This window comes from Dermacentor albipictus, chromosome 1, assembly GCF_038994185.2.
Source record: "Dermacentor albipictus isolate Rhodes 1998 colony chromosome 1, USDA_Dalb.pri_finalv2, whole genome shotgun sequence".
In the NCBI taxonomy this organism is placed as follows: domain Eukaryota; kingdom Metazoa; phylum Arthropoda; class Arachnida; order Ixodida; family Ixodidae; genus Dermacentor; species Dermacentor albipictus.
The window spans coordinates 444117118-444138432 of record NC_091821.1 but is presented as its reverse complement, the minus strand read 5'-3'; positions in this window follow the sequence as shown (position 1 = coordinate 444138432).

Sequence of the window (21315 nt, the reverse complement as noted above, 5' to 3'; positions counted from 1 at the left end):
AGCAAGGAAAACATAGCGGACATTAATTTTCCTCAATAAATGAAATAAAGAAAAGATAAATTAATGAAAATGAAAGTGGACGAAAAAAAAACTTGCCGCAGGTGGGGAATGAACCGACGTCCTTGGCATGTTGTTCTGGCAAGTTGTTTTTTCATCCACTCTCATCTACATTATTTACGTTTCTTTATTTCATTCATTAAGCACAAGTAAATTTCCCTATCTTGTCCTTTGCGTCGTGTTTCTTGGCGTCTTATGATATGACTAATAAAAATCGGGTTCCTTGATTAACCCCCGTTCTTTTTTTTCATTCGGTAGACATTTGTGCCACATTATTCGAGTGATGGAACTCGCTGCGTGACCAGTTCTTAAAAAAAACCTTAAAGAAAAATTAGAGGACGCTTAAGCTTCGCCTTCAAGAGTGGAACGCGATAGCGTTATCGCACCACGTTCGCACCACTCACCCATTCACTGGGCATGCTCTTGAGTGACTTTGCACCCACCAATCACGTAGTGAGCGCCGAGCAACGCAGCGTTTGGCACGGCAACGAAATTTGCGCCTGAGCAAGCGGAACGAACCAAAGAAAGTGGTTTCTCGGAAGAAGAAACGATCTACGCAAGCCGTACGTTGTAATCGGCACGAACAGCCGGGTGGCGAAAATGAAAAAAAAAAAATCACTTCATAGGGTGAGAAAGACACAGCACAGTCCTATCGCCAATGACCATCACAGTGTAAAAGTCAAATGCAATTAGCACCACAATGAGCTCGTAAACAGCCACAAGCACACACAAACAGCCATGATGTAGACTTAGATGAGCATATAGGCAGATGAGGAATTAGTGTTAAATTAATTCACGCACAACAACAAAAAATGGATGACACGTAATATACAAGCACTCATAATTACAAATAATAGAAGAATGTTTTAGTGACATCATGTGATTATTCAATGCAATACCTAGTATTTGATGAGAATACCTGTGTCTTCAAAAAATTTTCATTTGCGTTCAATGCTTTTCGGTATGCTATTTTCGGTGGTCATGGGCCCAGAAATTTACCGAGTGAGTAAGGCCGGTGAGGATCGATGGAATGTAGCTCTTTTTCTAGCTGCTGTCTTTCTATCTCGTATATGGCGCATTCGAGAAGTAGATGGCGAATATCCTCAACGTCGTGGCCACAGGAGCAAGCTGCGGAAGGAGCCCGTTTGATGCGATGCGGGAAATGTTTAGTGTATGCTGTCTCAAGGCGCAGTCAGTGAATTAGTGTCTGGGTACTTTTAGAAAGTTGTACATCCAGCTGGTATTCGAGGTGAGGGTCTACTTCGTAAAGTATTGATTCCTTAGTGCTTTCATTAAACCATGTTGACATACACAAGTCTTTCTTTAGTACTCTCAATATCCGTTTTTGTCCATTAGTGATAAACGGATGAGTTCAATTTCTGCATCTTTGTGGGCTGATTTTGCCAATGAGTCCACTAGTTCATTGCCTGCTATACCAGCATGGCCCGGGACCCACTGTAATATCACTTCATGTTTCTTTTCATTAGCCTGAGTTAAACTGTTCAGTATTGCGTATGTTATTCGTGCGTGGGGTTGGCTGTCATCAATATGTTCAAGACATGCTAAAGCCGATAAGGAGTCCGTGCAATTTACCCAATTTGTTGGTGTCCTATATCTTTTGATAAAATGAGTGCCTTGGAGAAATGCCACTAATTCCGCTGTTGTTGGTGACGACGTGTGTCCTCGTGGACAAGCGTACTGTACCTCTAAGAATGGTGTAACATAAGCTGCAGTCGCACTTTTTTTTTTACTGCAGAAGCGTCCGTGTAGACGTGAACAAATTCCTCGTACTTGTGAAATAGGTGATGTAACGCTAATTGTTTGGGTGCTAATGTGGAAACGTCGCTTTTATTTTTAAGGCACTCGATTGACTTTTCGATTTTCGGCGCTTGCAGAAGCCAAGGTGTGTAGCAGAGGTAGGAGTGCCAGAAAAGTGATCACAGGAGTCATGATTTATGCTCTTTAATCAAGGCGTGTATCTGTGCACCCGGACGGTTCGCTATCAGAGAGGAAAGGGGTGTGCAGAATGCTGAGTAGAAATTCTGAAGAGACGTCGGCATGTTTCCAGGCTCCGAATCACCGTGAAAGGCTGTTCCCGTGCTTCTAGAATAGCGAGGTGACTGGACGTAGATTGCGGGACTACTAGGCACATTCGTAAACTCCGAGCCTGTAATAGCTTCAGCCGATGGAGGGACGTCTCAGATAACTTGAGCAATATGGGGGTGGAGTAAGCACTTCTCTGACGCACAAGTGCTGAGTGGACGTGAAGCAGGGACGTAGTTTTTCCACCCCACTGCGTGCCTGCGATTCCGCGGAGAACATTTACAACACAACCATTTTGGTCCTCCAGAGCGGTCAAATGATGAGTCCATCGAAGCTAGTGGTCTAAAATCACGCCAAGAAAACGATGTTTCCGAACCAGCTCGATCACATGGCCATCTGTTGAAAGACCAAAATTTCTAGCCTTTTTTCTTGTGAAAGGCAGAACCGCTGATTTGGCATAAAATATCTGCATGCCCCGTTCTCTTATATTATCAGCTGTTGCGTTCAAAGCTTCCTGCAACCGATGCTTGACAACTTGTAGAGACTTGTTCGATGTCCATATGCAAATGTCATCAGCATACATAGATATGTTTATGTCTGCTGGAAGTACTGCTGATAAACCTGCTATTGCTGCATTGAACAGAAGTGGATATAATACACTTCCTTGCGGAACTACTTTATTTATGGTGTATTAGTCACTTTGACCGTCATTTGTATTTATATATATGTTTCTGTTTTTCATGAAGTTAGCGATCCATTTGAAGACTCAGCCATGCACTCCGAGAGTGGCTAGTCCAAGCAGAACGTGAAGGTGACTAACTGAGTCAAAGGCCTTCTTAATATCAATAAACACAGCAACAGCAATGTTCCCACAGCTAATCTCGTGATAAACAAACGTTACCAAGTCAAAGATGCAGTCCATTGCACATCTGCGTATACTGAAGCCAGCCATTTGATCTAGTAGACAACTGTTGTATTGTATCCACCATTGCAGTCTAATATCGATCATCTTTTCCATGACCTTTGAAACACAGCTCGTTAAACTGACAGGACGTAAGGAGTCAAGAGACAATGGCGTTTTGCGAGGTTTTAGCAATGGGACTACGTTAGCGATCCTCCAACTCATAGGAACACGTGCTTCCTCCCACATCTTGTTGAAGATGTGTAGGAAAATGGACGTGCCTGTTGGGCCAAGTTTTTTTAAGGTACAATAAGAGACGTTGTCAGGCCCAGTCGCTGTTCTTTGGCGTGTCTTCGAGAGAGCGTGCTGCAGTTCTTTTAGAGAGAACAGAGTATTCAACTGGGTATGAGGTGAATTGCAAGCATTTTCAACCTGTTTCTACAACGAAAAGACATATTGATTTTGAATTGATACAGGATTTGATAAATTTACTAGGGTTGCGCAGAACTTGTTTGGAATTTCGCGTTCAGATACGCCAAGAGCTGTAGCAAGGCTTTTGAAGGGACTACATTGTGATACCGGATGGCTAAGAGCGTTTATTAATCTCCAAAGTTTGGGCAAGGGAGTGAAGGGGGTAATTGACGTATAGAACTCACGCCACTGTTGCTGTCCCAGTTTTTGCATGTCCCAGTTCGATTTTCAGTGTGCAGCTTTACTTTCTTGATATTCATCAAGCCGTCCAGAACGAAAAAAACCGATTCTCTGCTCTCTGTCTAACGGCTCGGATTCGTTAATACTCTGCGTCGACACCGTTTTTTTCCTCAGTAACAGTTGTGTAATGCGTAGCCTTTGAGTAATTCCTTAGTACCGATCACATGAATGTGTCCAGGTCATTTACTTGGTTCAGCACCACAGAATTATATTCTTGAAATAGCTGCCAATCAGTATGTTTAATTACTCTGGGAGATCTTGCCCGATGCATAAGTGGGTGTGCTATGAGAATTGGGTAGCGGTCACCACCCCGTGTCTCATAATTGGTGCACCATCTAATACCACGCGTAAGGTCAGGGGAGGCTATAGTAATATCAAAACAAGTACCGTAATTGTAGCCTTTTAAAAAGGTAATCGATCCCTCATTGAGCACAAGGCCACATGAGTCTATAGCCTTTTCTGAAAACCTGCCTCTTGCATCAGTGCGGATACTGCCCCAGGTAGAATTGAAGTCCCCGCAGAATAGGACTGGTCCTTGAACCCTTTGAAAGAAATGCATGAAAGTTGACTCAGTAATGCGCGATGCTGGTTGCATGTAAGCGCAAACAATGGTCACAAGCAGCTTTATGAACTGAACTTTAGAGGCAAGGAACTCAGGCACATCAGAGTCCGAGGAGCAGAGAAGACAGGAAGATAGATCGCGTGTGACGCATGACATAATTCGGCTAGGGTTCGGAATTCGTGAAGATGAGTATATTACGTAGTTCGAAAGACGGAAATTTCGGTCTATGCCGGCTTCGTTAAAACACACAACGGGAAAGTTGTATTGCGAAACAAGCTTCCTGAAGTCTGCACTCATAGATCGAATGCCATTTGCATTCCATTGAATTACGGTTGTGTTTTGAAAACAGTTATCCATCTGGCGAGCCATTATGTCATCTCGTAAGTAACTTTTGTAGTACCAGTGATTTTAACGAAATAACTTCGCTCACCTCTGGAAGGTTGTTTGCCATGAAAAATGCCCGCAGAATTGCTTTCAACGCAACAAAGAGCATAGACACCACCATATGCTGCTGAGAAGGTTCCGCTTCACGTAAGACATGCGCAGGTGCTTGTGTTCTCAAAGGGCTGAATGTCTGCTGAGGCTCACGTTGGCGGTCGACAACACTAGGCGACGCCGTTCCTTGGCTCTCTTTCCTGCTTGGTTTGCCGTTCATCTGCTGTAAACCACTAGCCACCATCGCATACGTTTTCTTGCGCTCTGCTGATTGTGACGGACGAGCTGCTTTCACTGGGTTGACCGCATCTGAGTTCGGAGGAGGAGAGCCTCGCTTCGGAGTCCGTCATGTAATATTTCTTGTCGCCTGAGTAATGAAGCCGCTTGATGCTTGGGAAATCTAGCGTATGAAGCTGCATGGTCTCCGTTGCAGTTGGCACACTTGGGTTTATTTCTAGAGGTGCATGCTTTATAATGATGCCCTCCCGCACAGATCTTGCATCGCAATTGGCCATGGCAGGACTTAGCAACATGGCGAAATCGCTGGCAATTGTGGCACCGAGTTGCAGGTTCTAAATATTCTTCGACTGGATGACTCGTGAATCCAAGCAGGATGCGTGTTGGCAATGGTTTGTCAAGCAACAATTGTAGGATGACGCTCCGAAGTGCATGTGATTACACTGTTCCATTATCTCACCGGAGCCATCTAGTTTGTCTCTTAACTGAAATGACCCCGCTATTTTGTAGGTACTCAAGTAGTTGGTCTTCAGTGTATTGAATTGGAACATGTCTTATTTTTCCTGCTCAAGATTCGTGGCCCTTCAGGTTGCGGGATGCTCACTATCCCTGCGCTGGCTACCGGTGCACGTAGGGATCCCGGGCAATGAAGAGGCCGACATTCTCGCAAAGAGCGCCCACCACCCAAGCGTCCGCCTCAGTCCTGCTGTAACGGCCGTGGACTTCACAAGACACAGGCTGCGCCGGCACATCATCGCCTGCCATCCGGATAAACGGGTATCCCTGGGATGGCCCCCACGGCCTCTTCCATAGCACGGCCTCTCACAAAGGGATACCTCGTTGCTTCTCCGACTGCGGCTTGGCTGCTACTGGATGGCAGTCCGCCGGCACCGCCTTGGGAAAGCCACCTCGCCAGCCTGTGCCTCCTGCGGTGACCCAGAGACTCTCGAGCACCTTCTGCTGGCCTGCCCTGCTCACCTGCAGCATCGGGGCCGACTTCTGCAGGAGTTCTCCCGCCTGGGGCTCCCATGTTCATGACAGGAAGACATCCCCTTCCCCAGTCGTAATCAGATACCAGCCTTCCTAAATGTCATCGAATACCTGAACTCGTCGGGGCTCTCGGCGAGACTCTAGGAAATTCGTTCAAAGACGAATAGCCTAACGGCTATTCACCACCTCGGGCCTCCTGATCCGCCTAAACTTCGCTTTTGCTGGGCCACCTCCTATGGTGTATCCCCAGCCCACTCCTCCCGTCGAAGCCACTGGGCCTTCCAGGCCGGGCTGCTCCGCCGCAGCCATGGCGACTCTCTACCTTTCTCCCTCCTTCTATCTCCTTCACTCCCATATCCTTCCCCATGCTGGCGCTGAGCCGTGCTCCCGCAAGGGTTGCAGAAGATAGTTCTAGTCTTTCCTCATTTCCCTACAAGAACCACTTCTCTGTCCTCTTTTTCCTATATTTTTCGTGTACGATGGTGGCACGTATGGTTCCACTGCAAAGCCAGCAACATGAGTTAACTCAAGTAGTCTCGTAGAGGCAGCGAGAGAAGACGCATTGACGGAAAAGTTACCTTTCCACGTTATACGAAATAATTGTACCTTCTCTTTTGCCGTGGTAATAATCTCACTGGCTAACGTGTTTGGATTCACTTTACAAAACGATGCTTCCGGGCCAGTGAGCTGGAAAATCACTGGTATTCCCCCTTGGCGTGATTTCCCGTACGTCACCGTGGCGAAAGATCTGTCTTCCGCTTCCCTCTTGGTGGTTTCAACTATTGTGGCATCGCTGTACGGCTCATGATCGTCACTACGTGGCCTCTTGGGAGAGTTCGCCTCGAGGTCAGCATCCGCTGTCGCACTTGCGTTGACGTGGTCACTGCCAGCCGCTTGCACAGCGGGCGCTTGTTCTGCAGAAGCATTGATCTATCCACTTGCGCCACGCAAGTGCTGGGAAGAACGGAGTCCCTTCTTTGCCAACTCCTTCGGTTGCCGTGGGAGTCACTGGTACGGCTTGAAGGCCAAGAACTCCTCCCGCCTGCTCAGGCGGGAAGTCGTCGACCGAATTTTGGCTATTGAGTGCTGAGATCGAGCAAGGAAACTCACAAATTTTGACGAAAAAGCGGGTCCCTGAGGATCTCACGTCCGCGCTTTCTTTGTCTGCGAAAGCTCTCGCCTGCGTTTCTTAACGGCTGATCAGTCAGGCCAAATCAAAACTCGCCAAGCTTCTCAAGGCGCTCGCTTGTTCGGAAGGTGGTCATAACCCGAAAGACCGTTCAAATGTATTTATATCTTGAAAGGATAATGCCGGGCTTAAAATTCACTTTTGAAGCGTTGAACGGAGGTTTATAAGGGTTTTCACGTTTATGTATCTTATTGTTTTAAGTACACATTCTAAATTCTATTCATACAGATCAGGTCGAAAAGAAGCTCTGGCTGCCATATCGACCAATTAAGCATGTGTCCATAGGACAGCTATAATTTCAGAAGAAATGTATACACACTGGTTGTTTTTCCTATATACCTCCTAGGACAATTATGCTGCTGCACAAGGTCAGTCGCATGTTTTTCATTATGTTGCTGTAACAATGTCGTCACTTTAAGCCTAATTTCAATTTTTTGTTGTCATTATTTCTCAGGTGCGTAATACGTTCTTGCGGTAATAAAGATCTAGAAATATAAAAAGTACTTCACCTTGCTCCTAACAAACTTTCAGCCCAGTAAATACATTTAAAGCAGGTTTTGGGGAAGCAGTTTCGAAACGATAATTTTCATAAAGGTTCTGTTCGGCCAAAGGTGCAACTTGAGAAAAATGAGCTGAAAAGTTTCACAAAATGCTAGGTTTTTTTCGGCGTCACAAATACTTACTGAAAGCGCGTTTCCCATAGGCTGGACCCCCCTCTTCAATTTGAACCTAATCTGCGGCAATTTATTCCAGTAGTTTATGGTTTTTTTAAGCTTTTGAACAGTCCAGCTTTCGTTTCAGCGCTCCGAGCCAAGGGAGCTTCAGCGAGATTAATGCCTCGATTTATTCGTCTTTATTTTCCTTTTTCCTGTCATGTCAATGGAAGGTCTCCCGTGAATGAAAAATCATGACTGACAAACTTTGTGAAAACTGCAATTTTAGCCCAGCGGCCCCCCTAATCTACATCTTCATTCTTCAAAACTTCTAGCTGTGTCTAAATTGTACCATTACCTACGGCTGTAACAAATATCATTTCATCTATCTGTTCCCTGCTTTTTTATATCAATACTCCAAATGACTCTTGCTTATCTTGACAACTGACCGGTTAATGGCTTCTTCAACTTTACGTCCCGGCCCTTCTGGTAGGTGTACGTTACCTGCGAGTCTCATTGGAATAACACCTCCCCCCCCCCCCCCCATCCTATCGGGATTTGCTTAGTCCTGTCTGGTTTTTGCCGTAGGAGACACATGTCTGATCCTGTTGCGAATATCTTCTGCGGTGTGCTCTAGTTCATTCTCCAGATCGAACCGCCAATAGTTAGGCACGGTCATTTGTGCTTTTGTACAGATTCTCTCCTCTAATTTCTTTATTGTCGTTTTTGTAAATTCCAGCGGCGAGCCACTGTTGGCACTGTGCTAGAACACTATCCTAATCAGCTTATTCAAATAAACATGCATTGCCGTCAGTATTTCCTGTCGCATAAAATAACCATACAGATTTGGCTGCGTGAATGTAAAGTCTATTATATGGTAGCTCAATAAAATGGTTGTTCTTTTATAAGTATATTTAGTATGTTTATCAGTATAGTGTAATATGTTGCGGTGTATATCATTAACTGAACTTTTCAGCGCATTATACGCCGCAAATATCTCCGCAAGTCGTTTCTCTAGGGTTGTATAAGTAACAGCGTGTATAACTCACAGCCAGAGGTATAGTAGCAGTAGCGCATAATTTAGGTGTGTCAAGCTTGGAATCGCATAAGCTACGGCGTTTTTTTTTCTGTTTCTTTGGCTTTGGTAGTATTGCACTCAACTAGGATCCCCTGGAGTATTATGTTACAATGGAGATCCGCGGGCTCATTCGTTAGAAACTTAATACAAAGCAGCGATGCACCGATACAATGCATTGTTGGTTATGCATCCAATGCAGCGTGTGCACAGATATGACGCATCAAAAACGCTGATACCAGCGTAATGCGACACTTCAATTCTTACATTCTGCTCTGTCAGCTCGCCCCAGCTTCATCGCCATTAAAACGGCATCTACTGACTTTTACGCACAATCTCCTGAGTCATCGTATCTCTAGCTTTCTCGCTTCTTCAAGCGATTTACGTTGTTCGGCTAGGAATTGTTGATACTTTGCTTCACATGAGTATTTTAGCTGAAAATGCTACCTGCAAGAAAAAGAACCAAATAAATTTGAACAATGCAATTTTAAAAGCCTTACATGGGGCGACACACCTGAGAGCCTTGGACACGAGTAAAATTATCTATTCACAAATAGTTTGGTCTTCTCGCCGTGTGTCGTTTTTCTCTGTTTCTTTTTATGCAGTAACGCCTATCTTGTGTTGCCGAGTACATGAGACGCACAATTCCGGCTCACTAACGAATGTGTCCTAGGCGGCGAGTTCGGGGCTAGATATATATAAGATGGCTTTTACTTGGATAGCATGACAACTACGTTTCGCAATTTGCGGTGTCATGAAGGTGGTTTAAATCATGAATTGGGTGCCCGGGTGAGGTGATACGTAGTCCCAGCGCATTTCTTTTGAATTCACCGCTAATTCGCCGCTGACGTTTTCTGCATTTCCTTTTGTCAATGTACTTTTTGCTGAAGCGTGTATTTCTGATACTAGGAAGTCCTTGACGCTGGAATGACTGTACGTGCAGTGCGTAACGGCGATATATTTATTCTATGAAACATACGCATCCTTTGATGACGCTACCCTAGCCTCAAATAGATGTATTACTGCGATCAAGTGACTCGTGATAATAATATCGACAGATCTGACAGACAGGTACAGACAGATACACTTCTTTCATTTCATTTCTGTGCTTTGTATTCAACAGCTCTCGCTTTCAGTTTAAGCCAATCATCAAAGGCAAATAAAAGATGAGTTCCAATGCCAATCACTATTACAGCATTCGTAAGCCGTGAACAGCTGTCCAAGTAGTCATCATCTTCAAGATCATATTTCAATAACTGTTAAACACGCATTCAGACCTTGATGTAGCCAGAAATTATTTTAGTGAAATACCTTTCTGAGCACGATACACATATTTGAATGCACACAAAAACGTCAAGGAAAATATTACTTCAGCAGCTCAGACGCAACAACTTACGTTCACTTGCGCCGTTGCTTTTTATATTCACCCATCAGTTACACCAAGCACATTTCAATAGAAAGGATGCGTTATCACAGCGAAGTCCGGTGCGCTCCGTTTAAAAAGCATACGAATGTTTTCGCAGCACAACTTACGGTGATGATGATGTGTGGTATTTTGTGGCGCAAGGGCCAGGTTTGGCCAAAGAGTTCCATGACAAGTGGTAGTGTTAACGATGTATTATGGAAGATGTGACTTGGCTCTAAAGTGGCCTAAAAATAGTCGCTGTAAAGTGCGTAAAATCTACGTGCTATAAAATTATGTCGATGACTAATGACGAATACTATGAACATTAAAATGCATCGTAAAAGAATGATGCATTGTTTAAAACATGCGAGATGTGAAATTGCTTACAGCACTGCTGCGTCGCCAGAACCCTTGAACCACAAGGGCCTAGAGGCATGTGCTATTCAAAATAATTATCGCAGTGGCATCCTCTGGAGAGAGGAAGCGCTACAAACGTGTGGGGCTAATAACATGCAACACATCTTTCAAAAAACCTAGGAAGGCGTTGGTGTCAAAGAGTGGTTCTGGACCAAGTAACATAACAGGATGAAGGGGGATGTGGTGGCGGTATGCTAAGGGAAAATATTTTTTTTTCTTTCGTATTCGGCTTCCCGACACTCCAGTAGGACGTGTAGGACGGTCAGCCTCTTCCCGCATCTACCACAGGTTGGAGGCTCGTTTCCCGTGAGTAAACAGTTATGTGTGCCAAAAGTGTGTCCTATTCTTAGACGGCAGAATAGGACATCTGTCCGGCGGGATTTTGTTACAGGAGGCCCGAAACCTAATTGTGGCTTTATTACATGCAGTTTATTATTTATTTCTTCGTGCCACATGCGTTGCCAGTGGTTTCGTAGTTTCCTTCTTAAGAAAGGCTTCAGGTCTGTGACAGGGACCGAAGCAGTAGAATTAACTGCATGCAATGGGATTGATGTGGCCATCTGGTCGGCTGGAACGTTACCCTCGGTGCCCCTATGTCCAGGCACCCAGCATATGATCACATCTTGGTTAGATATGTATGCTTTGCACAGTGCGGAGTAGAGTTCAATAAATACTGGATTTTTGTGATTAGAGAAAGACATCAAAGCCTTCACAACACTGAGGGAGTCCGTATATATAACTGATTTCTGGAGTTGTGATTTATTTATATGCTTTACGGCCGACAGCAGTGCGTAGTCCTCAGGCGTAAAGATTCTAGTTTTCGGATGCAGTACGTCGGATTCCGAGAAGGATGGACCGACGGCTGCATAGGACACCCCTTCGTGTGACTTTGATGCGTCTGTGTAGAACTCCGTGCAGGAGTATTTGAACTGGAGTTCCCGGAAATGCATCTTGATTTCAATCTCTGGCGCATGCTTTGTGACTTCCACGAAAGATATATCACATTGTATGAGCTGCCACTCCCAAGGAGATAGCAGCTTGGCTGGATGCATTAGGCGAAGCTCGAGGAGTGGAACATGCATTTCTTCACTAAGCTCCCTCACACGCAGCGATAAAGGCTGTCTTACGGAGAGAGGATTGCGAAAGAGTGTAGCATATGTCATGTCATTAATGGTGTTAAAACAGCGATGTTGAGGATTTGAGTGGACTTTCATAAAATATGTATGGCTAATGTACGTTCTCTGCAGATGAAGTGACCACTCATTTGATTCTACATATAAACTTTGTATGGGACTCGTTCTGAAAGCGCCAGTGGCCAGTCGGATTCCTAGATGGTGCACTGGGTCTAGCATCTTTAGTGCGCTCGGGGCGGCATAGTGATAAATCACGGCACCATAGTCTAGTCGTGATCGAATGAGGCTTTTATATAGATTCATTAAACACTTCCTGTCACTACCCCACGTAGTCTGGGATAGAAGTTTCATTATGTTCATTGTTTTGAGACATTTTTCTCTAAGATGTTTAATGTGGGGGACGAAAGTGAGTCTGTAGTCAAGTATGACACCTAGAAATTTTTATTCTTTGTTTACAGGTATCTGTTGTCCACACACTTCTAACAGGGGTCCGGAACCAGGCCTCTCTTCCTTGTAAACAAAACACAAGAACTCTTATGAGGATTGATTTTGAATCCATTTTTCTCTGCCCACCCTGACACCTTGTTCAAACCATGCTGTACCTGTCTCTCGCACACTGCGAGGTTATATTATTTGAAACCTATTTTAATGTCGTCCACATAGACGGAATACAAAATGGCCGGTGGTAAGGAAGCACGAAGTGTTGTCATCTTAACAATAAAGAGTGTGCAACTGAGCAGGCCACCGTGGGGTACACCGGTTTCTTGTGCAAAAGGACGTGACAGCACATTGCCTACTTTCACCCGGAAGGTACGATTGGACAAGTAGCTTTTTATTGCGTTTAGCATATTACCATGAATGCCCATTTCTGACAAATCTCTCAAGATTCCGTGGCGCCAGGTCGTATCGTACGCCGTCTCCATATCGAGGAATATCGATAAGAAGAACTGTTTGGGTACAAGCGCGTCACGAATATGTCCTTCAATACGTACAAGATGGTCGGTTGTGCAGCGCCCTTCTCGGAAGCCACACTGAAAGGGATCAAGCATTTTGTTTTGTTCAAGGAAATTGGTGAGTTGTCATTCATCATTTTTTCAAATACCTTACACATGCAGCTTGTGAGGGCTATCGGGCGGTATCTTGCCACTGAACAAGGGTCTTTCCCTTGTTTCAAAACAGGGACCACAATGGCTTCTTTCCTTGCAGTTGGAAAGTACCCTGCGTCCCAGATAGTGTTGAAAAGTGTAGGTAGTGTTACTTGCGTGTCATTGTGTAAGTTTTTGAGCATTTCATACATGATTCTATCGGATCCCGGTGCAGAGCTCTTGCATGCCCTCAAGGCAGCTTTCAACTCGGCAGCACTAAAAGGGCAATTGTACGGTTCACTCTGTCGGCATTTATTGATGAGTGGCTTACATTCTTCTATTTGTTTATATTTTAGGAAGGATTGCGAATAATGATTTGAGCTTGATACACTCTCAAAGTGCTCCCCAAGTGAGTCGGCCTGATCTTTCAGTGTATCACCCTGTGTATTTACTAGAGGGAGTGAATATGTTTGCCGCCCTCTAATCTTATTAACCCTGTTCCAGGCTTTTGCCTCATCTCTAAACGAGTTAATACTCGATAAAAACTTGTGCCAGCTTTCTCTTCTGGCCTGCCGATGGGTTCTCCTACCTTGGGATTTTATTTTTTTAAAGTTGACAAGATTCTCAGTGGTGGGAGAAGCTTGCAGCAACCCCCACGCCTTGTTCTGATTCTTACGGGCGGTCCGACATTCGCTGTTCCACCACGGTACACGTGGTTTGCATGCCAAACCACTTACTTCGGATACGCATTTTGATGCGGCATCTATTATGAATGCTGTAAGATAATCCACAGCAGCATCAATTTCTAAAGAAGACAGGTCAGCCCATGAGATGCTAGAGAGAGTTCGAAATTTCTGCCAGTCGGCTGTGTCTATCTTCCACCTAGGAGCTTGTGGAGGATATTCGTTTTCTTTAGATGTTCTTATCAGTATGGGGAAGTGGTCGCTCCCGTAAGGATTGTTCATAACTTCCCATACGAGTTCAGGCAGTATACACGGGGAAACTAGGCTGAGGTCAATTGATTAAAATGTTCTGTTGGCGAGAGAATAATATGTTGGTGCCTTCTTATTCAGCAGGCATGCACCAGAAGAGAAGAGGAACTGTTCAACAAGACGACCTCGCGCATCTATACGAGAGTCGCCCCACAGGCTGTTGTGCGCATTAAAATCCCCAAGTACAACGTAAGGTTCTGGAAATTCATCTATGAAGGACTGTAATTCATGTTTGCTTAGTTTGTAGTGTGGGGGTATATAAATCTAGCAAATAGGGATAAGTTTGCTTAGCAGAACAGCTCGCACCGCCAATGCTTCAAGGGGCGTTCGTAGCTGTAAAGGTTGACATGCTATACTTTTATGAGTGAGAATCGCCACACCACCCGATGATGCGACGGCATCATTGCGATCTTTGCGAAAAGTTATGTACTGTCGCAGAAAGTTTGTGTGTTTGGATTTTAAGTGTGTTTCCTGTAAACACAGCACTTTTGGATTTTGTTGGTGGATGATTTCCTGCACATCATCAACGTTCCTAAGAAGACCTCTGACGTTCCGTTGTATGATTTGTGTATCCATATATAGAAGTAAGTTGGTGCTGTGTGTACGGAAACGGAAAGATGCCTTAGATTACAGAGCTCTTTCGAGGCCCTGGAATCGAGGTTTTGCTCTTTTTTAAGCGTTCGAGTGAGCCTCGCCGTTCCTTAGGCGCTTGGTGCGCCTTGAGGGTAGGTGTATTGTCCATTGCCTCGTGTGAGGCGCCGGACACGTGCTCTTGCGAATGAGAAATTACTAGAGAGGGTCCCGCCTTGGAGGGCAAGACCCCTGCGCCCACTAGCCCGGAGGTCGATGGGGCTCCCTGAGGGATTTGGCTGCGCCGGCTGTTGCCAGCGCAGGAAGGGGCCGGGGAGGCCGGGGCAACCTCGGCTGTGCCAACCTTCGGGGTCGATGATCCCTCATTCAGGGTTGGCGGAGCAGCGCTAGCTGCAGCCGCCCCGGTGGCAGATGGCATAGCTGCCGACTAACTGCCTGTGGGTAGGACAGCCGCCGGAGGCCGTTGTGACGCTGCCCCCTGACGTGCCACTTCGGCAAAGCTTTTCTTTGGCAAGTATGCTACCCGCCTGCGTGCCTCTTTGAATAATATGTTTTCCTTTACTTTGATTGTGACTATGTCTTTCTCTTTTTTCCAGGACGGGCACGACCGCGAGTATGCGGCGTGCTCGCCTTCACAGTTTACACAATGGAGAGTGTTCACGCAAGCTTCAGAAGTATGTTCGTGTGCACTGCACTTCGCACAGGTTTGACGACCTCGGCAGCTCTGCGAACTGTGACCGAAGCGTTGGCATTTGAAACATCTAAGCGGATTTGGCACATATGGCCTAACACGGAGCTTGATGTACCCGGCCTCTACAGACTCGGGCAGAATACTTGAGCCGAAAGTCAATATAAGGTGTTTGGTCTTGATTTCTTTGCTGTCACGCCTGATCTTAATTCTTTTAACATTGATAACGTTCTGGTCACTGAAGCCCTCCAAGAGTTCATCCTCCGTGAGCTCCAGGAAGTCAACGTCCGAGACAACACCGCGGCTTGTGTTCATGGTACGGTGCGGGGTTACTGTTAGTTGGGTCTCCCCAAATGACACACGTTTCGGCAGCATCTCATATTGCTTCTGATTTTGGAGCTCCAAAAGGAGATCGCCACTTGACATTCTCGACACATTATATCCTGTACCGAAAACTTCAGTCAAAGACTTGGAAACAAGGAATGGTGAAATGGATCGCACTAGTTTGTCTGGCTTTTCTAAGTGAATCACGTGGAATCGAGGAAAGTTGTGGACTTGTCGTCCGAAAAATTGAAAGAGATCTTCGGTGCGCCCTCGTTTCTGAGGGCGATCAGGAAGTTTGGGGAAAGAAGTTTGCATGAAATATATAAAAATTCGGCAACAGCGCCAACCGCCCACCACGGAGCCCAACGAGGGGACGCGGCAGAGCTTGCATGCAAGTCTGCACGACGCCAGCCGTACGCCGCCACTATAACCAAATATGATGTACCTAAGGTTGGATAACCACACAGGGTTAACCCTTGCCGCCAAGGAAAAAGGAAGTTAATAGAAGAGAGAAGGAGACAGGAAAGGGAAAAAAGTGAGAGATAAAGACGAGGATTGAAGGAGGGAGATACAGGAAAAGGCGACTGCCGATTTGCTCCAGGTGGGTCAGCCTGGAGGTGCCGTCTATGTGAAGCCGAGGCCGAAGAGGTGTGTTGCCTCCGCCGGGGGGCCTTAAAGGTCCAAGCACCCAGCTTCGGTTCAACATCCAGGATCCCCTTTTCCCCAGACACGGCTAAGCCGCGCACGGCTACACGCGGGGGGGGGGGGGGGTCCAACCCTCGTGTGCTCGGGTACGTGGTGTCGCAACACACCAAACGCCTGCTCACGCAGACGCCCCTGCGGGGACAACTTACTGTAGTTCCTGCGTGATGGGGTAAGCTTCCCGGTTCCAGGTCCCGCAAACAAGGTTTATAAGCTCTGTGTTCCGTGAGCCGCTGAAAATTTCATACGAGTGATTTTGCTAAGCAAGTCACTAGCCATACGCTAAAAGAGGTCATACGCCATACGATATAAGGCAGGGATATTAAGCGCACAATTGTCGGGTTCCCCTTAGCGCTGAGTGAAGGAAATATGGGAACAGAAAGTGTAAGTAGCAGGCGGAGGTGAGGGGGGGGGGAGGGCATGGAAATGCATGGTGAATGCTGATTCCACCACGTGCTTGCACAGGCGCGCAGGTGGCTCCACGTAGTCAAATGCGTTGATAGCCCTAAAGAAGCCCAAACATGCACTCATAGCCTCGTCGACGGACAAGCGATGGAAACGGCGTACAAGTGGTGCTTCCACGGATGGCGGCCAATCCAACAGCAGTCATAATGAGGTGGCGACCGATTCTTCTTGTGATTCATATTGAAGACTTGGGCAGAAAATCAATTCAGAGTTCTCTGCAATATGGGAAATATGGGAACAGAAAGTGTAAGTAGCAGGCGGAGGTGAGGGGGGGGGGGGAGGGCATGGAAATGCATGGTGAATGCTGATTCCACCACGTGCTTGCACAGGCGCGCAGGTGGCTTGCAGGCAGCAGTCATAATGAGGTGGCGACCGATTCTTCTTGTGATTCATATTGAAGACTTGGGCATATATATATATATATATATATATATATATATATATATATATATATATATATATATATATATATATATATATATATCGCGCTTACTTGAGGTAATTAGTTTCCAAATGATAAATATTATGCTATGCAAGGTAACTGCATCACATATAGTAGCGAGGCAACAGTATACCCTCGCGACTCCAGGTGCATTTCTCGTTCATCACGGCCGTGCAATGACGTTGAAAGTAATGAGATAAAACATGTGATGAAACGTTGAACCGAAGCTGTGAAGAGGCACATAAATACCTAATGTAAGGACCAGGCACGTACCCGGCATTTTTTTTTTTGGTGGGGGCACCAACCCAATGTAACTTTTCTATACAAATGAGGGGTGATGGGGTACCTCTACTAGTATAAGTGTGAATAAGGCCTGCCATTCACCATAAAAATGCGTAAGCCCGCAAAAGGGAAATGAAATAAGGTGTATCACACAGGTAGAGCTGTGAGATACACCTCTTCTTTACTTGGCAAACAAGGAACCACATGGAATGGACTCGCGCAGGAAATAAGTGCAGGAGAAACACTGGCAAGAACAAGTAAACAAAATAAAGTGCAAAATGAAGATTTCTATCATCATCATCAGCCCATTTCATGTCCACTGCGGGACAAACGCTGGTCCCTATAGTAGATTTCTATAGTAGCATACAAATTAAAAAAAAATAACAGCAGTTGGCAACTAAGGCACCGGAACGACGCGGGGTTGTGTTACTACGCCAGTGAATCACAGAAGCAAACAAAATTGTCGTCATGCGGCCTTTTCAAAATGGCGTCGTACTTGATACCTCCGGAGCGTCTGCTGTCCTTGGAGAGTCTTTTCGTCGACGGAAGCAATGAGGTGTACAACAGAAATTGACAAAGCGTATGGACTCTGAGCATTTCAGTCTTCAAAAGTCTACCCGCCGTGGCTGCTTAGTGGCTACGGCGGTGGGCTGCTAAGCACGAGCTCGCGGGATCGAATCCCGGCCACGGCGGCAGCATTTCAATGGGGACTAAATGCAAAAACACCCGCCTACTTAGATTTAAGTACACGTTAAAGAACCCCAGGTGGCCTAAATTTCCGGGGTCGCCTACCACGGTGTGCCTCATTATGAAATCGTGCTTTTGGCACGTAACACTCCATAGTTAAATCTTTAAAAGTCTGCGGTACATTTCACTGCTTAGCCCGTCTTACTCATGAAGTTCCACTGCCAACTGAAGTGAAACTTGACAATAAATAGTTGCAGCGAAGCAAGCATTTTATTTCACTTCAATAAAGAATTAGGCTGGCACCATTTCACAATGATAGGCGAGGGAAAACGTATAAAATTACGCAATAATAATTTTACTTTTATGGTTACTGCCTTATTTGGAAAACTGGAAAAGTTTGAAGTAAGAATTATTTGCAGATTCACGGAGGAACAGTGGCTGGCGGTTATGAGGGCGGGCGTGGGGCTTCACTGCAGATTTAAGTTGTATCTGACTATAGTGGCGTTTTTAATATCTCTAGCGGAATTATAGAGAAATATATATTTGCGGAACCATCGCAGTTCTTTTGGATCCCTTGTTTATTGCTCTACCAAGTGAAGTGCCGAAACCGACTCGTCTTGTTATTTGGGAAGTTGCGTAATGATGCATGGCCGCCATTCCCGTACAACCGCGTAGAGCGCAGGACGCTGTGGATCTAGACGTAGTCAGCTCACCGCGGAATGTTAGAAAAACACCTACATATGCACAACAGAGAAGTGGCTATGTCAGGCGGCTTGACTGATAACTGTAGAGGTGTCATTGACAATATGCAGAATTGTTCTCCACTTACGGCAGCGTTTTGTCTACTTCCTTATTAAATAAGATGATGTTGATCCATAATAATTTTCATAAACAATTGGTAATTTTTTTCATTTTCGCTTTTCATTCCTGTTTGGTTGTTGCCTTGGCTTACTTTCTCAACTTGCGACCCTTGCTTCCAGTTGCCAATTGTGCACGAAAAATGCTGTACAATAAGGGAAAAATCAGACGAGGTAACGGGTGACAGTCATGTTGCTTATGGGGTTAAAGGTTATTGCAGGGTTTGATGGTGGACGTTGTTTCGCATTATTTTAATTTGAACTTCATTTAAACCATATCGGGCAAATATGGTTCCGACGATCTGCCAGTGTCACGGCGAGCCGCCACTCGAGGAAATAATGAAGCAAAAGGAAAAGTTAAACTCAGCTGGCGTTTTGTCCAGCTGCAACTCGTTCTTCAAACATACTGACTAGCTGATCACAAACCGAATCCCATTCCTGGTCCCTGAATCAGTCTAAACAAAGAAGGTTGAACTAACAAAGCAACAGCCATGCGCGGGGCCGTTGAATAGATGGTGACAACTGAACGCATCTCTATTTAATCACGCGGGCACCGAATCGATGAGAAAAGTGGCCTTCACACTCCAGGAGGTGCCGATAAATACCGTCATCTAAAAGGTGTGAAAAAGGCAGCAAAATGTTCACCACCGAGTAGCTGTCAAGCATCAGCATTATCAACATTGATTTGGCGGCGCTTTAGGAATGTGTGTGAGGATTGGTGGCGTCGGCGGAGAGCGGGGGGGGGGGGGGGGGGCTGTTGTCACTTAATTTGGTACCCTCCACTGGGTACGTGCTTGGTAGGGACAGCGCAAAGACATACACAACAACAACAACAACAAGAAAGAGCCTTGAGGTCACGCAAAGCAATATGCATTCTGCTCGAGTCCCAAAGTAAGCAGCCACCTCATCCCGTAGAGAGGAAGGTGATGGCAACCTCAGAGGACTAGGCAAACAAAGGCAGCAAATACCATGTTGCTCCCTTAATGGAAGCCTACTCTTATAGGTTCATGCAGGATTGCTCATGTAATTTTGGCGCGTTCCGTATTTCTGTGTATTTTTGCGTTTTACAGATCGGTATGTTAGCTTTGTCGCTTCTGAATGTGTGCTCATCCATTAGATTTCCTTCGCTAGGTGCCATCCAGTGTGTCTTTACACAACGCCCACGTGCTATTTCCGTTTACAGTACCTTTTCGTGGCACGCATACACAGTTCTGGGGCACTATAACGTAAAACTATTCCAATATGTTTTATTCTAATCTCTTGACGTAAAATTTGCGTAACCGCGGACGCAAGCATCGGGAGGTGACCCGCAGCGTTACCTGAACAGCCCAATAAAACGCTCTCCTAGTTTATACGAGGTCAGTTTTCTTTGCTTTCAAAATGAATAACATTGTCTTCATTGAGCGGCTTTTTGTTTGTACTTGGCTGCCAGGAGGCGAGGAGCACGCTCAAGTTGAGACTGTTTCGATGGGGCCGAGCCAGCGTACTGAAAATAGTTAACCGAATGAAGAGCGTGGTGCCCGCGTCTGCGATTGGTCCGCTTTCCCTTGCTTAGCTTGTGGTGGCTGGTCGAAAATCACGGCGGCGTGCAATGGAAGGTTAGCATTGCCGCTAAAACAGATCCTCAGCAGAGAAGAGTTGGCAGAGCGAGGTCGTGAACGTGCCGAAAGTGACCAAAACGTTACACGGTGAATAAAGAAGCTCTATTATATGCAAATAAATTCATGCTCTCCGAGAGGTGCGAGTAGCCAGTGCCTGAGCAATAGGCGGCAGCCACCTTTTATTCCGGTCAGAACTGTGCAGCGTGCGGCTCTTCCGAACAAAAATTCATTTTTTTTTCGGTATATTATTGCATCTTTAACGCGTACACGTGACTTTAACGCGGTGAGTTCTCGCGGTTTTCTGATGTCGCGTGGCGGGGAGGTGAAGTGGGGGCATCCTTAATTGTTTCACCAATACCAGAGGGCTAATGTCGAAAAGGCGTTGAATCGGAAATATTTTCTTTTGTTCGGGCCAACCATGAATAATCATTGTGTACACGTCGTATCCGATGGGGAGCTATCGCGGTTTTCGTGAAGTTGTATGAAAGACAGAAGAAGTTGGGGTGACCGAAAAAAGTTTTGGACATTCGCGGAGGGCTGATTGCAGAGTTGGAATAGAGAAGTTCGGAATAGCTTTACGTTATAGCGCCCCTGTTTTCTTCAATGAGTGGAGCGTTCGTGCTACACTTGCTCTAGTAATTAGGGAGCTTTCCATTCAATTTCGCTTCACCTACTAAATGTTCTTGCATTTACTTCACACGATTCCTTTTTTCTGCTACATTGCTCCTTTGTACATATATTGCCTCTTTAGCAGGTAGAATTATTTTCTTCTGCCTCAGGAAACATGAAAC